This window comes from Ursus arctos, unplaced genomic scaffold (assembly GCF_023065955.2).
Source record: "Ursus arctos isolate Adak ecotype North America unplaced genomic scaffold, UrsArc2.0 scaffold_14, whole genome shotgun sequence".
In the NCBI taxonomy this organism is placed as follows: domain Eukaryota; kingdom Metazoa; phylum Chordata; class Mammalia; order Carnivora; family Ursidae; genus Ursus; species Ursus arctos.
This window is the reverse complement of record NW_026622808.1, coordinates 64,341,792-64,356,572: the sequence shown is the minus strand read 5'-3', so window position 1 is coordinate 64,356,572 and position 14,781 is coordinate 64,341,792. Positions and strand designations below refer to the sequence as shown.

At 48.6% G+C, this 14,781-nt stretch overlaps 1 protein-coding gene across 5 annotated transcripts in view; it reads left to right on the top strand.

Annotated features, from left to right (window-relative positions):
• The window catches only part of ATP2B2 (ATPase plasma membrane Ca2+ transporting 2), a 365,663-nt gene that overhangs the window by 74,008 nt on the left and 276,874 nt on the right, over positions 1-14,781 (top strand). For all 5 annotated transcript variants that reach the window (XM_026501360.4, XM_057311933.1, XM_044385062.3 and 2 more), the window contains exon 2: positions 7,125-7,169. The gene's annotated coding sequence lies outside the window, so the exon portion shown is untranslated. The remainder of the gene's footprint in view (positions 1-7,124; positions 7,170-14,781) is intronic.

Genomic DNA, 14,781 nt, shown 5'->3' with positions numbered 1-14,781 from the left:
ACACAGGCCCAGGATAGGAAGGGAATTCATCCAAGATCAGAGAGTGAGTTTCAAAAGCAAAATGAAAAGCTGAGGCTCTGGTCTCTCTGGGCAGTATTGTTCATCTTTGCCTTGAGGTCAGGAAATGCCAGGAAAATGTTTATTCTCTACCAGTCTATCATGGTATCTGAAATTTCACCATTAATTCTTTTGTCTTAGAGAAATTTTTGCTTGTTCTCTAACAGAATGAAAATACCCTTGGATGGGTTGAAGAGGGGAGGGATTCCCTAAGTCATCAGCCAAACGATTTATTCATTCATGTCCTCATCCATCCACCATCCCCCTGTCTCTCCATCTGTACGTCCATCTGTCCACTTACCTGACTCTCCACCCAACCATCCATCCATCTATCCATCCATCCATCCATCCACCCACCCACCCACCCATGCATCCACCCCATGGCTCTCCCATCCATCCATCCATCCAACCCATCCCCTTCTCTTTCCGTCTGTATCTCCATGTATCCACTTATCTGTCATTCCCCTCACCCATTCACCCACCCCTTTTACCAGATTCCCATTGAACACCAATTCTGTGACGGGCTCCATGGAATAAAAAGTTGAAGCGTCTCAGTTCTAGTCTCTGCAGAACCCCCAGTACCCTGGAGGCAGCAGATCTGTAAAGCCATATTTCTCCTGCACTGTGAGGACCACACTAAGGGAGGTGTTGACAGGTTGGCTTTACAAAGAAGAGATGACCAAGCAGAAAGTGTCTGGAGACTCTGACTCTGAGTGCATCACCCCAGCTCTTGCTATTCATTGGCTGTGTGTCCTAGGGTAAGGCCCCTCCCATCTGGACTCAGAGTGTCCATCTGTGATGTGGGCTGGTTGGACTCGATGAATGTTTCCCAGATTCAGTCATTCATACAGCTCCCTCTACACCTGTAGATGAGATCACCTGTACTGAAAAGTACTTAATGTTTTTATTCAAGTGAGCTCTCTTTTTTTTTTAACCAAAATACATTTTAGAATGAAGCCTTATTGCTGCCATAAATAGAAAGTAACCGTAAAAATACTTGAAAAAGGAAGGCAAACTGCTAATGTTGTTGAATTCTACATAGACCTTGCTTCTCAGCAATGGAGGCCGGTTTTCCTTGGTTGATAGAGAACTTAGCAAGCTCTAGAGAGGTGTTAAAGGTAAGCTAGGACTCAACAGAGATTCTTCCCTTGGAATAGCCACTCCTTGGGGAGAAGCTTCCTTGCAGTCGGCTTCAATATCACGGGGTGGTGGTGGGGGTAGGGGCCGCTCCTGCCCCAAAGGAGGAAACTCTGCTTTGGAAGCATCAGGCCGGGTGTGGTCCTGGCCACTCTCTTCTGAGCCCTCCCAGTGTGCCCTGGCCGGCCTCTCCTGAGAACTCACACCTCCCCCACAAGCCTCCCAGGAGCCAAGGGTCAGGAAGCCATGAGCTGGATTCTGTAACTCAAACCGGGTGGTATCTGCTTCAAATCCTGGCTGAGGAGGGAAACCAATATGGAAATCTGAAGCTGTCCCATCCCAGAGCTTGGCGGGCGTCAGGTGCTGCCGGTCACTCAGAGAAGGCCCTGACCCATTCTAATTTTACCTTCCACCACCACATCTCCACCGCCCTTCATCCTTGAGCCAGGGTCCCCAGAGCCACGACAGTGTAGAATCCCCAGCCCATAGCCTTTCGGAATTTCCCTGTGGCGTTAACAAGTATGATCAGAAAACAGTGTCTCTCACTTATGCCAAGGCCTAAAGTGCCCAACTAAGTCTTCACACCCTTGGAAGGCAGGTGGCCTGCTAGATGGAGCCAGAAGACCCAGGTGTGTGTTGTGTTGTGTTGTGATGGCTCCCTGCACGTCCTCCCCTCTGAGTTTCTGGATGCTGCTGAGCCTCCTCCAGCAATACTGACATCAAGGGTATTATTTACTGGAAAACAGGTTCCATTTTTGATTCAGATTTCAGAACGATATTTGAAATCTTAAAGCTGCTGCCAGCTCTGTTGAGGGACACAGAAAACCCACTTTCTCATCTGGCCTTGGCTCCAGTGTGGGGCCCTGGCAGAGAGGGGTCATCTTTTTTTTTTTTTTAATGATTTTTTATTATATTATGTTAGTCACCATACAGTACATCCCCGGTTTCCGATGTAAAGCTCAATGATTCATTAGTTGCGTATAACACCCAGTGCACCATGCAATACGTGCCCTCCTTACTACCCATCACTGGTCTATCCCATTCCCCCACTCCCCTCCCCTCTGAGGCCCTCAGTTTGTTTCTGTCATCTTTGCACCACCCAGCCCCTACCCCCAGACCTGAAGGGCACGCCAGAATTGCCCAGAAGGTGGAAAACACAGCACTGGGCTTTGCCTTAGGAAGTGCCTTTTCTCTCTAGTTAATAGTTATGGTCTCTTAGGCAGGTCTTGCAATTCATTCATTCATTCATTCATTCATTCATTCATTCATTCCACCCACCAGGGCAAGAGTTTGACTGACAGGCATAGTCAGGAGAGCCCTGTAGGTTGTTGATAGCTGGTGTCCCACTTGCTAGCCACAAAGGCCATGCCACTTGTTCAATATTTTAACCCTCACCCCTATATTCAAGATTATTTATTGAGCAGACACTGTGTGCTTTGGGCACTGAGCTTATCAAGCTCTGGGACATATCCGTGTCCAGACGTGGTCCCTCACTCAAAAGCTTATGGGAGACACATCCATTACTGCAGTGCAAGAAATCTAGACACAGTGCCTGTCGTGGGAGTTAGAGAAGGGTGCCCTCACATCTTGACCACAAATGAAACAGTGACATTTTGGAAAAGTGACTCAGGGTGAAATTCCACACTCCAGATTCTTACTGAATGCCCGGGTGGCAGAACACACAGGTATCCCTGAGAGATGTTTCGGGCCAGCATTCCCAAAGTGGGTGCTGAGGAATACTAGTTTTGTGAGCTGTTAATAGACATTACTCAAAAAAAGTTTTGAGTAAAGTTAGTTTGGGAAATTCTGGGCCAAGCAAAACTCCACTGGTTTCTATGTTGCAGGACTTTATCAGAGCCTTGATGTGTTCACTGCTTTGTGGAATCTATGAGGAAGGTGAGGGCTATAGCATGAAACATGGTACCCTGTTTTAAGGAGCCTCTCAAAAGACTAGTGCTCCCCAGAGCTTATTCACTGATAAGGAAACAGGCCCAGTGAGTGGCTGGCATGTGGCCAATGTTTCAGAGGGAGCAGGGGGCTGAGCTGGGACTAGAACGCAGGGCTCCTTCCCTATACGCAGGGCATGTGGTTTGGGCTTTGGGTGCTAGTGGCACATGAGACGAGTAGGAACTACATGCGCTAAAGCAGGACCACAGGCAGGACGTGAGCTGGAAAGTACAGAACCCCTGGGAGCTACCGACTTGTGACTTTATTGACTAAACAGAACTATCACTGAGAATCAGATAAACCCTAACTGATGCCCAAATTGCATAGAGAGAAGTTCAGTTTGGGCAAGGCTTCCCACTGGAGGAGATTAATCCCTGCATTCACAAAAGGTGGTAGTACTTGGAAGTACATTTTCCAGGTCCCCTCTTCCGAGAAGCCTCCCCTGGTTGCTACCCCCAAGTCAAAGTGATCCCTCCCCTGAAATTCTCACTCCAGGTGTTTTGTAGAACCATTTTACCCTTACTCCATTCTTTCTTGTAAGTTTTGTTTTTAGCCAGTGTGAGATCCTCACTAGTTTATAAGCAGTGTGAGAGCAGAGCTGATGATTTAGTCTTCCTTGTTATGGTTAACATTTTTCAGAAACTCACTGGGTACTGGACACAGTGCTCAGTGTTTTCCCTGCACCCTCTCCATTTTACCTTCACCACTGCCCCTGCCCCACTGTAGCTGTTTCTATCCCCATTTTACAGAGGAGAGAACTGAGGCTCGGGACATTGAAGTGACTTGCTCAAGAAAATGGGCCAGTAAATGATGAAGCAGAGACTCGAACATGGGCCCTTGTTTCCCTTTCCTGGCTGCTTGTGACATTGGGCTGACTGAGTCATAGATAATCTTACAGGCATGCTGCTGTCCTGGGGCAGTGACCCGAAGCTGGTCTGTTCTGTCTCTGCAAGGCTGGGGTTGGAACCCCCACATAGCAACCATGCTCCAAGTTCAGCCCTGTCTCAGCTTGTTGACCGTAAGACAATCCAGGGTGTGAAGTGGGGTCACGGGCAATTTAGAAGGGCAGGAGTCATAGAATGACAGCTGGCATGGTTTTCAGGCTTCCATACCCACTGCCCCTGTGCCCAGACTCACCCTAGGCCTTCTGGAGTCCTTGTCTCACTCCCCTTCATGTCACTCCAGAACTTTCCATGCTGGGGGCCACTGGTTTCCCCACCAATCACTTTCCATCTCAGCCATTCACCTTTGTTTGTGGACAGAAAAAACTTGGACACAGAGTTCATAGCTGTTGTCAGTATGGATGAAATTTTAACAGTGTTGACACCAAAGAACCATTTTCCCTGCGGTTCTAGTTTGGGCCAGGGGCAGGGGTCGGTCTCCTTTATTCCATAATTAAAAATTCACCAGCAAGGACAGATTGCTCATCAGTCTTTCATCTCAACAGTCTCTGTTGGAGAAGATGGGGGCACCACTGATGAGGCGTGACTGGCTGCCCACAGCTCCAGACCTGGCTACTGTGTACATGAGCTCAGGGCCCTGGGTGGGAAGCAGGTGGGGCCAGCTGAGCCTGGGGGGAAGCCCCTTGAACATTACCAGAAGGGTACTGGGCATGACAGGTGGCCAGTGCTGAGCTTTCCATCTCCTATGACCTGAAGGCATTGGGGAGAGGCCAACAGAGGGTCAGAAAAGTGAATGTGTGGAACCAAATGGTCAGGAGGCATCTAAAGAACCACAGGGCTAGTCTTAGCCCATCAAAACTTGAAAGTTGCGAAGAGTAGATCCTAAATGTTCTCACTACAAAAAGAAATGGTGATTATAGGACAGGATATACAGATATACCTGTTACTTAACCCCATGGTGGCAGTCATTCTGCAGTTTATGAGTATGTCAAGTCAATGTGGTGTAATTTACACAATGCTGTGTGTCAGTTATATCTCAGGCTGGAAATATACATAAGATACATCTTCCATGTTTTAGCCAAGTGTAAAAAGTTAATAGAAACTCTCTAGTTTAAAAAAAAAAACAAACCACACACACACAGCAAAAACAAACAAACAAAACCTTAATGGGATACTATGTGTGAGGACCTCAGCAGAGGGCCAACCTAGAGCAAGCATCCTAGTCCTTGTTGCTAGTTATTATAATAGTTATCAATGTTGTTGCCTCTGTTCTAGAACTCGCCTCCTGTGCTGGTTTAAGGCACATTAGGTAACTTCGCTGGGACTCAACTTTCTCATCTGTAACACGTGAATTATAACAGTACCTGCCTCTGATAGTTGGGGTGAGGAGTAAATGAACTGGGGGTCCCTTGAGTTGTAAAATTGCTGTTGAGCAAACCCAGACTGACATCAGTCTCCGGGCCTGGCTAAGCCCTGGGATATTTCAGGCCAAGGGGAAGGGGTAGCCTGGTGGGCGAACAAAACACTGGCTCTGCCACTTTCTGGCTCTGTGGCCTGTGCAAGCCCACCCATTTCTTGGGCTCAGTTTCTCCACCGGTATAAAGCAGGTGCCAGAGCAGGTGATTTCCTGGGTCAATTCTGGTTCTGGCTTCCGTGAAATCCTGCACATGGCTGCCTCTTGTCAGGCTCAAGTTTTTCCCAGAAGAGTTTTAGGGAGGGGAGTTCTCAGGTGACCACTTTGTCTCCATGACTGTTCTGTGTCAGCCTCATGCTTGCGGGTTCCCTGTAGCTCTGCTCTCAGATCTCTGTGAACTCTGGGCTGGCTGTCTTTCCAGGAAGGGGACAATCAGGCTCCAGAGTGAGAGGAATTTGAAGGGTGTCCAGTGGAAGAGAACAGGCAGAGGTGGCAAGAGGACCTCAGGGTTCCAGGTACTGGGGAGTGGCGGAGCAGAGGGCTCAGTCCAGGTGAGCAGAACAGAGATGCCAACTAATAGTCCTTAGGGTGGCACTGAGCTCCTGACACTTGGTAGGACCTGGCTAACCTTGGTTCGGAGCCTGAAGGATGTGGGTCCTAAGGATGAACAGGATGAACAGGGTACAGAAAGGCAGGGCCACTGTGCTGGACATCTGCCGTTGCCCCTTGAGACCCTCTCACCACTGCCCTGTGCCCTAGGAGATGACCTGTAGTCATCCGCGCACTTCCTCCCCTCCCTGGCTTCCTGTTGGCTTTGGCTAATGGGGAGCTCTAGCTCTAAAGTGAGGGGGGGCGGGGAGAGATGTTAGGGTATATATTCTCCAGCTGTCTCCCTCAGGATCACCTTGGGGTGGCTGCATGCCCTGACCCCAGGTGACAACTCTTGTCGGGCATCTTCTCTGTGCCTGGGTCTAGAAACCATTCCCTCTTCCCACACCCTAGGGGTAGTGGTAGAAGAATCCCCACATCCGCTCCCCCCAGGGAAACTGCACCACTCCTGCCCAGACTTTTGTGAAGAGGTCATTTATTAAACCCTCAGGATCCTGCCTGGTTCAGGCCCCCAGAGCTACAGAGCAAGGGAACTGGAAAGGGATGCAGGAGAAGAGGCAGCAGGGCCCCCCACCAAAACCATGTCTGGCATCGGACTCTATCTTCTTACCCTTAATTTCTCCGAGGGACCAACCTGGCATTCTCCCTCTGGACTTCCGGTTTATGTGTCTGGAGCAGGAGAAGGGAAGGGAGGGGAGGGAGCCCAGGCTGGTCTGAAAGGGGAGCCCACCTGGGCTGTGCAGGTCGTGGCAGCAGACCCCACAGCAGGGACGGCACCGTCAAGCAGTCACGGGGGCCAGATAGGCTGGGGTTGGGGAGCGGTTGGATGTGGCTCCAGCCCATTGCTGGACTCTTGGCACGTGGCCCAGAGGTACAGCTGTCCCCAGAGGAATCAGAAAGCTGGACTTGTGCATGAAATCCCTCAGTTTCTAAATACTGGGATCACTTCAAATATTACATTTTAAACAACCAGATCTGAATCTGGCCACCGGTTTGTGACCTGGAAGATACAAGCCCCTCTAACAGACCTTTCTGATCTCCGTCTCGTTTGCTCATAGGTTTCCCACACCCGGAGTGCAGACTGAGAGCAGCCCAGGAGATAGGTGAGTGTGAGAGCCAAAACCCCTGGTTCACCCTGAGGGACTCAGGGACCCACTCACACCTGGGCACATACTTCAGCACCATTAGTGGACCCAGTTTAGAAACGCCTGGTTTGTTGACCATGTGTCTGTACCACCTCCACTCCCCACCCCACCCCGTTGCCCCAGATGTCCCAGATGCCCCAGCCCTTGCCAACCCTCTTCCCAGCACCTGAACTCTCAGCAGCCACTCCCCAAAACCTGTGGGTAGCAGTGGAGGTGGAGGGAAGCCAGAAGCAGAGCTGAAGCTGCAGTTTGGGCCTATTTCCTAAATGGGACTTCCCTGCCTCCCGGTCCCGCTCAGGGCCTATGTGCGACCGCGGTACCTCAGTGTGATATTCTACCAAAATACAGGTGCGCCTGGATTAGTACGTGGTCTTTTGCAATATAAAGCAATATTCATGTGTGGGTTACAGGGCTATCATATCAGTCATTCATACTTTAGTATCTTTTAATGCCATCTGATTACTTTTTGATTACTATCTTGCTGGGGTCAGCCACACGGAGGGGTTTTTCGATGTTGGAATCAAGAAGGAGGAGCCCTGCACAGAGGCTGGGGCAGCCTGGGTACGGCCTGGGGCAACAAGAGTCTGTCTGGGGGCCTGCCGAGGACATTTCTGGTAGCTGAGTGACTGTGTGTGGAGCTGGCTCTGGGAGTGCTGTCTTTGGCCCCTGTCCTGGGTGGGTGAGGCCTCTGGGGGCTGTGACCTTTACCACCGTGATATCCCCGGGAAAGCATGCCCTCAACTCCAAACCATCTGTTTACAAACAAACATTTGGAGACAGAGCCCCTTGCTTGAGGGACTGTCTGGGAGTTCTCTGGGACAAGCCAGCTTGATTCCCTGCCAGTGGCCTGGGGCCACTACTTCCGCAGCAACCTGGGAGAAATCATCCTTCCTCTGGGTGGCTGTGTGTGGAGCTGGCTTCACTCCTAGGTAGAATCAGCAGTTGCTGCAGGGTATGATCAGATAGAGTGTGAGCAGATAGAGCCCTCCCCACCCAACATCCCCTCCTGCCCACCTGTCACACTGCCCAAATCACCATCTGTGTCACTCTTTGGGAGAGGATGAGGAAGAAGCTTTGGAAGCTTCCATCAAAATGTCAACTGAAGGTTAGTAGTGGTTATTTTCAGATTGCAAGATTATATGCAATATGAGTTTTCTGTGTTTTCCGTTTTATGCATCAAGCACATGCTACTCTGATATTCCCCCTACCACCAACCCCAAATGCTATCTGGGGTGGTCTAGTGACCCACGGTTACTTGTGTTCATTGTAGAAATTATCTGACCAAATTAGCTCCAGCTAGTAGCTGGGCCTGGGGGAACTGGGATGTGGGACAGGTAAGTTTTGATGGAAAAGCAAAAGGTGATGCTGGGGAAGGATTATGAACATGGCCTCCTCCTCTGATTCTGCTGTAGTGAGCTAGAGAACCAAATCATGATCTTTTTTTCGCAAATAAGGTGGACTTGGTTTGTTCCCTTAGTTAAAGCCCCACCTTCTTCTCTTTCCTTGCTAAGTAAGCAGGCTGTCACTTGAAGGGCATCTTCATTGTAGCCAGGGATGGACATCACTCTCTGGCATTGACTATGGCCAGATAACCTAGGTTTTTTCTTTATTCTTTCCCTTTCTTTCTTTCTTTCTTTCTTTCTTTCTTTCTTTCTTTCAGATGTCTAAAATTACAATACAGGCTCTAGGGAGCTTTTAATATGTGTGGTCGGAAATTGATAAATTCTCTAAAGTGGCATAATCTACTAGAGAGTTTTAAGAATTTTTAAAAGTTTCCTCTTTCAGAATATAAGTAACCAGTAATTCCACTTCTGGGAAATTTGCCCTGAGGAAGTAGCCTAAGATTTGTACAAAGATTTATCTACAAGGATGTTTATCATAGCATTATTTATGTTTGTCAAAAAATAGAAAACAGTGTGTGTGTCCAGCAGCAGGAGATTGGGGGAGCCCGTTTGGCACTATGCAGATAGTGGAAGATTCTGGCAGCCACTGAATATGGTTTGAGATGAATTTTTAATAATGTAGGGAGAAATGGTCATATTTCAGTGTTAAGTGAAAAGACAATTTGCTAAAATTAATCCTGACTACATTTAAAAAAAAATGGGTAGAAAGAAACAAGTAAGCAAGGTAGAGAGCAGAGAGAGAAAGAAGATTGGAGAAACAGATACCAAAGTGTGGGGGGGATAACAGGTGACCTCTTTTCTCCTTTGTGCTTTTCTGTATTTCTGATTTTCCACAGTGGAATGTTCACTGTTTCTCACAAAGCATAGTTACAATTAAGAAAATATTCTCTACTCCCCCACCCCGTGTGTGTGTGTGTGTGTGTGTGTGCATTTTGCCAGTCTGCTGTATAGGAAAAATTGGTATATTGTTACTTTTCATTCTAAAGTGTTCTTTTCCTTATAACATTTTTTTAAACCAAAACCAATGTCAATGACACATAGTGTTCTTCCATCCTTTGTTTCTGAGAAAGCTGGTTTTGGGGACTGTATTAGTTTATTAAGACATGCATAACAAAATACCTCAGACAGCGTGGCTTAGACAGTGGAAGTTAATTATCTCACAGTTGTGGAGGCCAGAAGTCTGAGATCAAGGTGTCGGCAGGTTTGGTTTCTTCTGAGGTCTCTCTCCTTGGCTAGATGGCTTGGCTAGATGGCTGCCTTCTCCCTGTGTCCTCATACGGTCATACCTCTGTCGGTGTTGTCTGTGTCCTAATCTTCCCTTCTTAAGAAGACACCAGTCTGTTGGATTAGGACCCACCCTAATGACCTCATTTTACTATAATTACCTCTTTGGATACATTCTCTCCAAATACAGCCACATTCTGAGGTACTGAGGGTTAGGACTGCAACACATGAGTTTGGGGGTCACACTTCAGCATATAACAGGGACAGTCTATTCCCAGTGACTGTGGCCAGTACTTTGCAGAGCACTGAGCTTGAAGCTGGAGTAGGAGCTGGGATATTGATGGAGAAGACATTGTCCCTGCCTTTAGGAGGCCCCCAGGGAGGTGTGATGCAGACACTGAACACAAGCACCTCACCTCTCCAGCGAGACCCAGCAGCAAAAGTACGACCGTTCCTGGTTGTGTCCAGCCACCACACATTGGCTGCTCAAGGTCAAGGCAAAAGAAAGAGTTGAGCATACAAAAAAGATAATTTTATTAAGAAACTCTCAAGTACATCTACTGCGGCGAGAACCAGCAAGTTAGCTATGAACAATCAGATCATTCAAATGGACTTCTGGACATTAAAAGTCAAAATTTAAAAATATTTTTTCTAAGCATCAGCTCACAGGTGAAACTGATTTATCAAATCAATGGTGGAGAAAAGGACTAGGTGAATAAGTTGAGTGTGGAAGGTTGTGGGTGTTGAGTTTAGTAGAAGCAAGGATGATTAGGTTGGAGAGTAGTGTGAGAGATGGGGAGAGGCTGAGGCAGGCATCCAATGGCAGGCACCTTGGATTTAAGTGGAAGGTAGTAGGGAGCTACAGCATGTTCTTGAGCAAAGGTGAAGCAGAATGAGAACAGAAGTTAGACTGCAACAGAAAATCTAGTTAGGTTGTCTTTGCTGAAGTGCTGGGATGAGGGTGGGGTCTTGATGTAAGTTCTAGAAGCGGAGCTACAGAGGAAGACTTGGGAGATGTTTGCGTTATTTCATTTTTCTGGGTCTTTTTCCATGCCCTTCCCTCTACTTTATCTCCAGTGTGGCAAGTTCTTAAGCATCTTTTAAGATCCCATTCATGGAGCCCCTCTACTCTGAAGCTTTTCTTAACCTCACAGACAGACACTCCTCTTGGGCTCAGCTCCCCATTAGAGCGCTGACATAGCCTGTCATGGGGATCTGCACATCTCCCTGTTCACTGCCAGGCTTTACTGGGCTGAGAAGTGGTGGTCAGCGAGCGCAGGTGGGGTAAGATGGATGATATAGTCAGTGGTTGGATGTAAACGGCAGAAGTAGTGGAGCATAGAGATTCAAAAATGATTCCAAGGTGATTCTGTAAAATTTTACAAATTATGAGTTCCTATTATGTGTGTGGCACTGGTGAGAGAGGAGTGACTTGGTCCCCACCCTCATGGAGCTTACAGCCCAAAGTGGTAACAAAACAATAATGACAATATGATGAATGTGAAGCCCCAGTCTGCTAGGAGAGCCCAATGGAAGGGGAGGAATGGTGGAATCAAGTTGGGCTTCCTTGCGGAGGTGCTTATTTGAGGTGAAAGTTGGAGGATATAAGAGGATGCATCTGTCTGAGCAGGTCATAGATGTTAGATGATGAGCCAAGACGAAGATGAGGAAAAGGGAAGCCCGAATAAGGGGAGAAGGTATTCCTGCGAAGGCACCATCTGTGCAGAGACCCTGCAGTGAAGGAGAAGCTTTGGAAACACAGAAGCTGATCATGCCTAGAACACAGAGAGCAAGGGGGCAGCTGGTGAGACGAGAGGTGAAGGCAGGAGGACAGCATCATGAGGCCACCATTCTCAAGAGAGTTTAGATTATAGTCTAAGAACATCAGGAATCCACCAGAGGCTTATAGTGAGGGAGCGATGCAAACAGACTTGTGTTTTTAAGTCTGGCTGCCTGCTATGCCGTGCATGGATGGCTGGGAACAGGAAGGGGATCAGCGGGAGGCTGATGCAGTTATCCAGGCAAGAAATGGTGGTCACCTTGCCTCAATGGTGGCCGTGGATGATGAGAAGTAGACAGAAGGGAATGACTGTCAAGATGTGCACAGAAAGAGAAAGTCAAGGATGACTCCAGGTATGGATTTATGCAGAGAATAAGACATTTGCAGAGATTCTTGGGGGTGCTTTTGCCAGATTCTCACCCCACACTAAGCTCCAGCAATCCCAACCGCTGGGCCCTCAGTGGGGTTGTCACTCATGGTGACACCAGCACGTTGGCAGTCAGGGATGTCAAGGTCCAGAGATGTGAAGGGGCTGCCTGTCCGAGGCCCAGGGGCCAGATGGGAACGTAGGACTGTGTCCAGCATCCTGGAGTTGTTGGGGGGATGGTTGATTAAGAAAATCTGACCCACAAAGCACAAAAACTGGGTTTAACATTTTTCTCTGACAGCAAAATCTCTTCTCTCAGCACTTTTCCTGGGAGACTAAAAATCCACTATTATTCCTAGACATCCACTCGGTACTGACTCTTTATTCCTTGTCCAAATGTCCTGGGACTTCCCGCCCTGATGGATGTTAACACAGGAGTAAAACTAAATCACATCAGATGTGCCTTCTCCCATCTGCCTCTCATGGAACCCTCACAGTGATGCTGGGACATGGGCCAGGAAGTATTCTGCAGATAACAAAACTGAGGCCCGGGGAGAGGATGCCACTTGCCCCAAGTTGTACAGCTCAGAAATGGGAGACACAAAACTAAAACCCAAATTAGGAGATGCCACCTTCAGTGCATTTTTCTCAGTTGTGTTCTTTGTCTTCAGTCTCTCGGTAACTTTTGAAGTAAATGACCTGGCACATTTTGCTTTCAGAGAATCTGTTTATTGCCTGCTAACAAAACATTTTTTTTCCTTTTGCTCAAATTGTTTGAACTGTACAACCCGGTTGTGATTCCTTCCACATCTATGTAAATAAATCCGTGTAACAGCTAGCTGCAAAGCAAAAGATTCTGAGACAGCAAATCGACTGAGACCTTTTCCAGCAGCTGGCCAGCAAGTGGTGGGAGGTGAGGTCCGGGAGGTTGGTGAGAGGCTAGATCATGAGGACTTTGTCTTAATTCCAGGTGGGATGGGGCATGTGAGATTTTGAGGAGGGAGTGGGGGGGGGAGGGGAGCTGACTTGCACATGAACCCCTTGGCTGCTTTGGGGAGAGGAGACTGCATGGGATAGGGGTGGAATCCAGGAGACTGGGGAGGAGGCTGCCGTGGTTTTTTAGGTGAGAGATGGTGGTGGCCATGGTAGTGGAAAGAAGTGGCCCCGTTCTGAATGGATATCTCCTGGGGTGTGTTCTGACACCAGCTGCTGTGCTGAAATTCAAATCTGACACTGACCACCCAGAGTTAGCCACAGACCCCACAACTTAAAGGACACAGTTCTGAACAAGACTACCCCAACTTCAGATGCCAGCCGCAAGTAGGGTCCTTAAGCTAACACACTTCTGATGGGTTGGTTATAAATTTGGGGGTTCCTATAGCCCTCTCTGGCTTGGAAATTCACTAGAATGACTCACAGAACTCAGGAATGCACTCTACTTGGAATGATGGTTTTATTATAAAGGATACAGATCAGGACCAGCCAAATGACTAGACACGTAGGTGAGGTCTGGCAGGGTCCCACCAGAGACCTGTCTGCCCTCCTGGCACATTGATTGTTGGCCAACCAGGAAGTCTCACTGAGGTCCAGTGTCCAGAGTTTTTATTAGGATTTCATTATGTTGGCATGAGTGACTGATTCCTTAGCCACACGATTAAAGTCAAACTCCATCCTCCCTCTCCTGGCTCAAAGCCCCAGTCCTCTAATGACGTCTAATGGTCTTTCTGGTGACCAGCACCCATCCTGATTCAGCTTATTAGCATAAACTCAGGTGTAGTCCCAGGGGCTCATGAACAACAAAAGACCCTCTCTCACTAAGGAAATTCTAAGGATTTTGAGTCTCCCTCCCAGGAACCAGGGACAAAAATCAATCCTATTCTTTATTATAAACAGGGTAGAGGCTGGTGCCATTTACTGAGACTAGCAGAAGACTGGAGACCAGGGGTGGGGGCTGGGGTAGTGGGTCTGGTTGGGGAAGTGAAGGGTAATGTTTTAGACATGCTGACTTTAAGATGTTCATTAGACATCCAAGTGTGGAGTTGGCAGTTCGATCTATGAGTTTGGAGCTCAGGGAGAGGTCAGTATATAGATCATATTTGAAGCCCCGAGACTGGATGAGATAACTCAAGGGGTGAGTGTAGCTGGGGAGAAAAGAGCAGCTCGTGGTGGTGGCTACAACAGCTATGGCTGGGGGGTAGGGGGACGGAGCCGGCAGAGGAGACAGAGGAGGATGAAGGGCGGGAGAGCGCTGGGTCCCCAGGCAGATGTTTCAGAAGGAGGGGTGATAAAGTCAGTGCTAAATGCAGCAAGTCAAGGAAGAGGAGGACCAAGTAATGGCCACGGGACTTGGCAAGATGGGGGCTGCAATGACCTTGAGCTGAGTGGCTTCAGAGGAGGGGAGGTAACAGTAGCTGCCTGGGGGAGACCAAGGTGGGAATGGTTGGTGAGGAAGTGCAGACAGAGGGCAGCCACCCCCAGGGGCTGTCAGGCCTGTAGGGGTTATGAGGGGAGCTGTCACAGCACAGCTGGCAGTCAGAGGGCGTGGTCCGGCACTGACTGTGTCCCTACTTTGGGGCCAAGAGTTAGAGACATCCTCTGGCAGCTCAGAGTGTGGCTCGAGAGAAGACACGGGAGTCACTATCCACACAGAGGAACAGAGGAAGGAAAGTGGGATGTGGGATGACAGAGGTACGGAGCCAGGAGAAATCACGACTGATTCGGGGTGATCAGGACAGGCGTAACAACAGCGAGGTGTTTTGGGGAAGTGCCTGGGAAGATGCTGAGCCCTTGAAATGC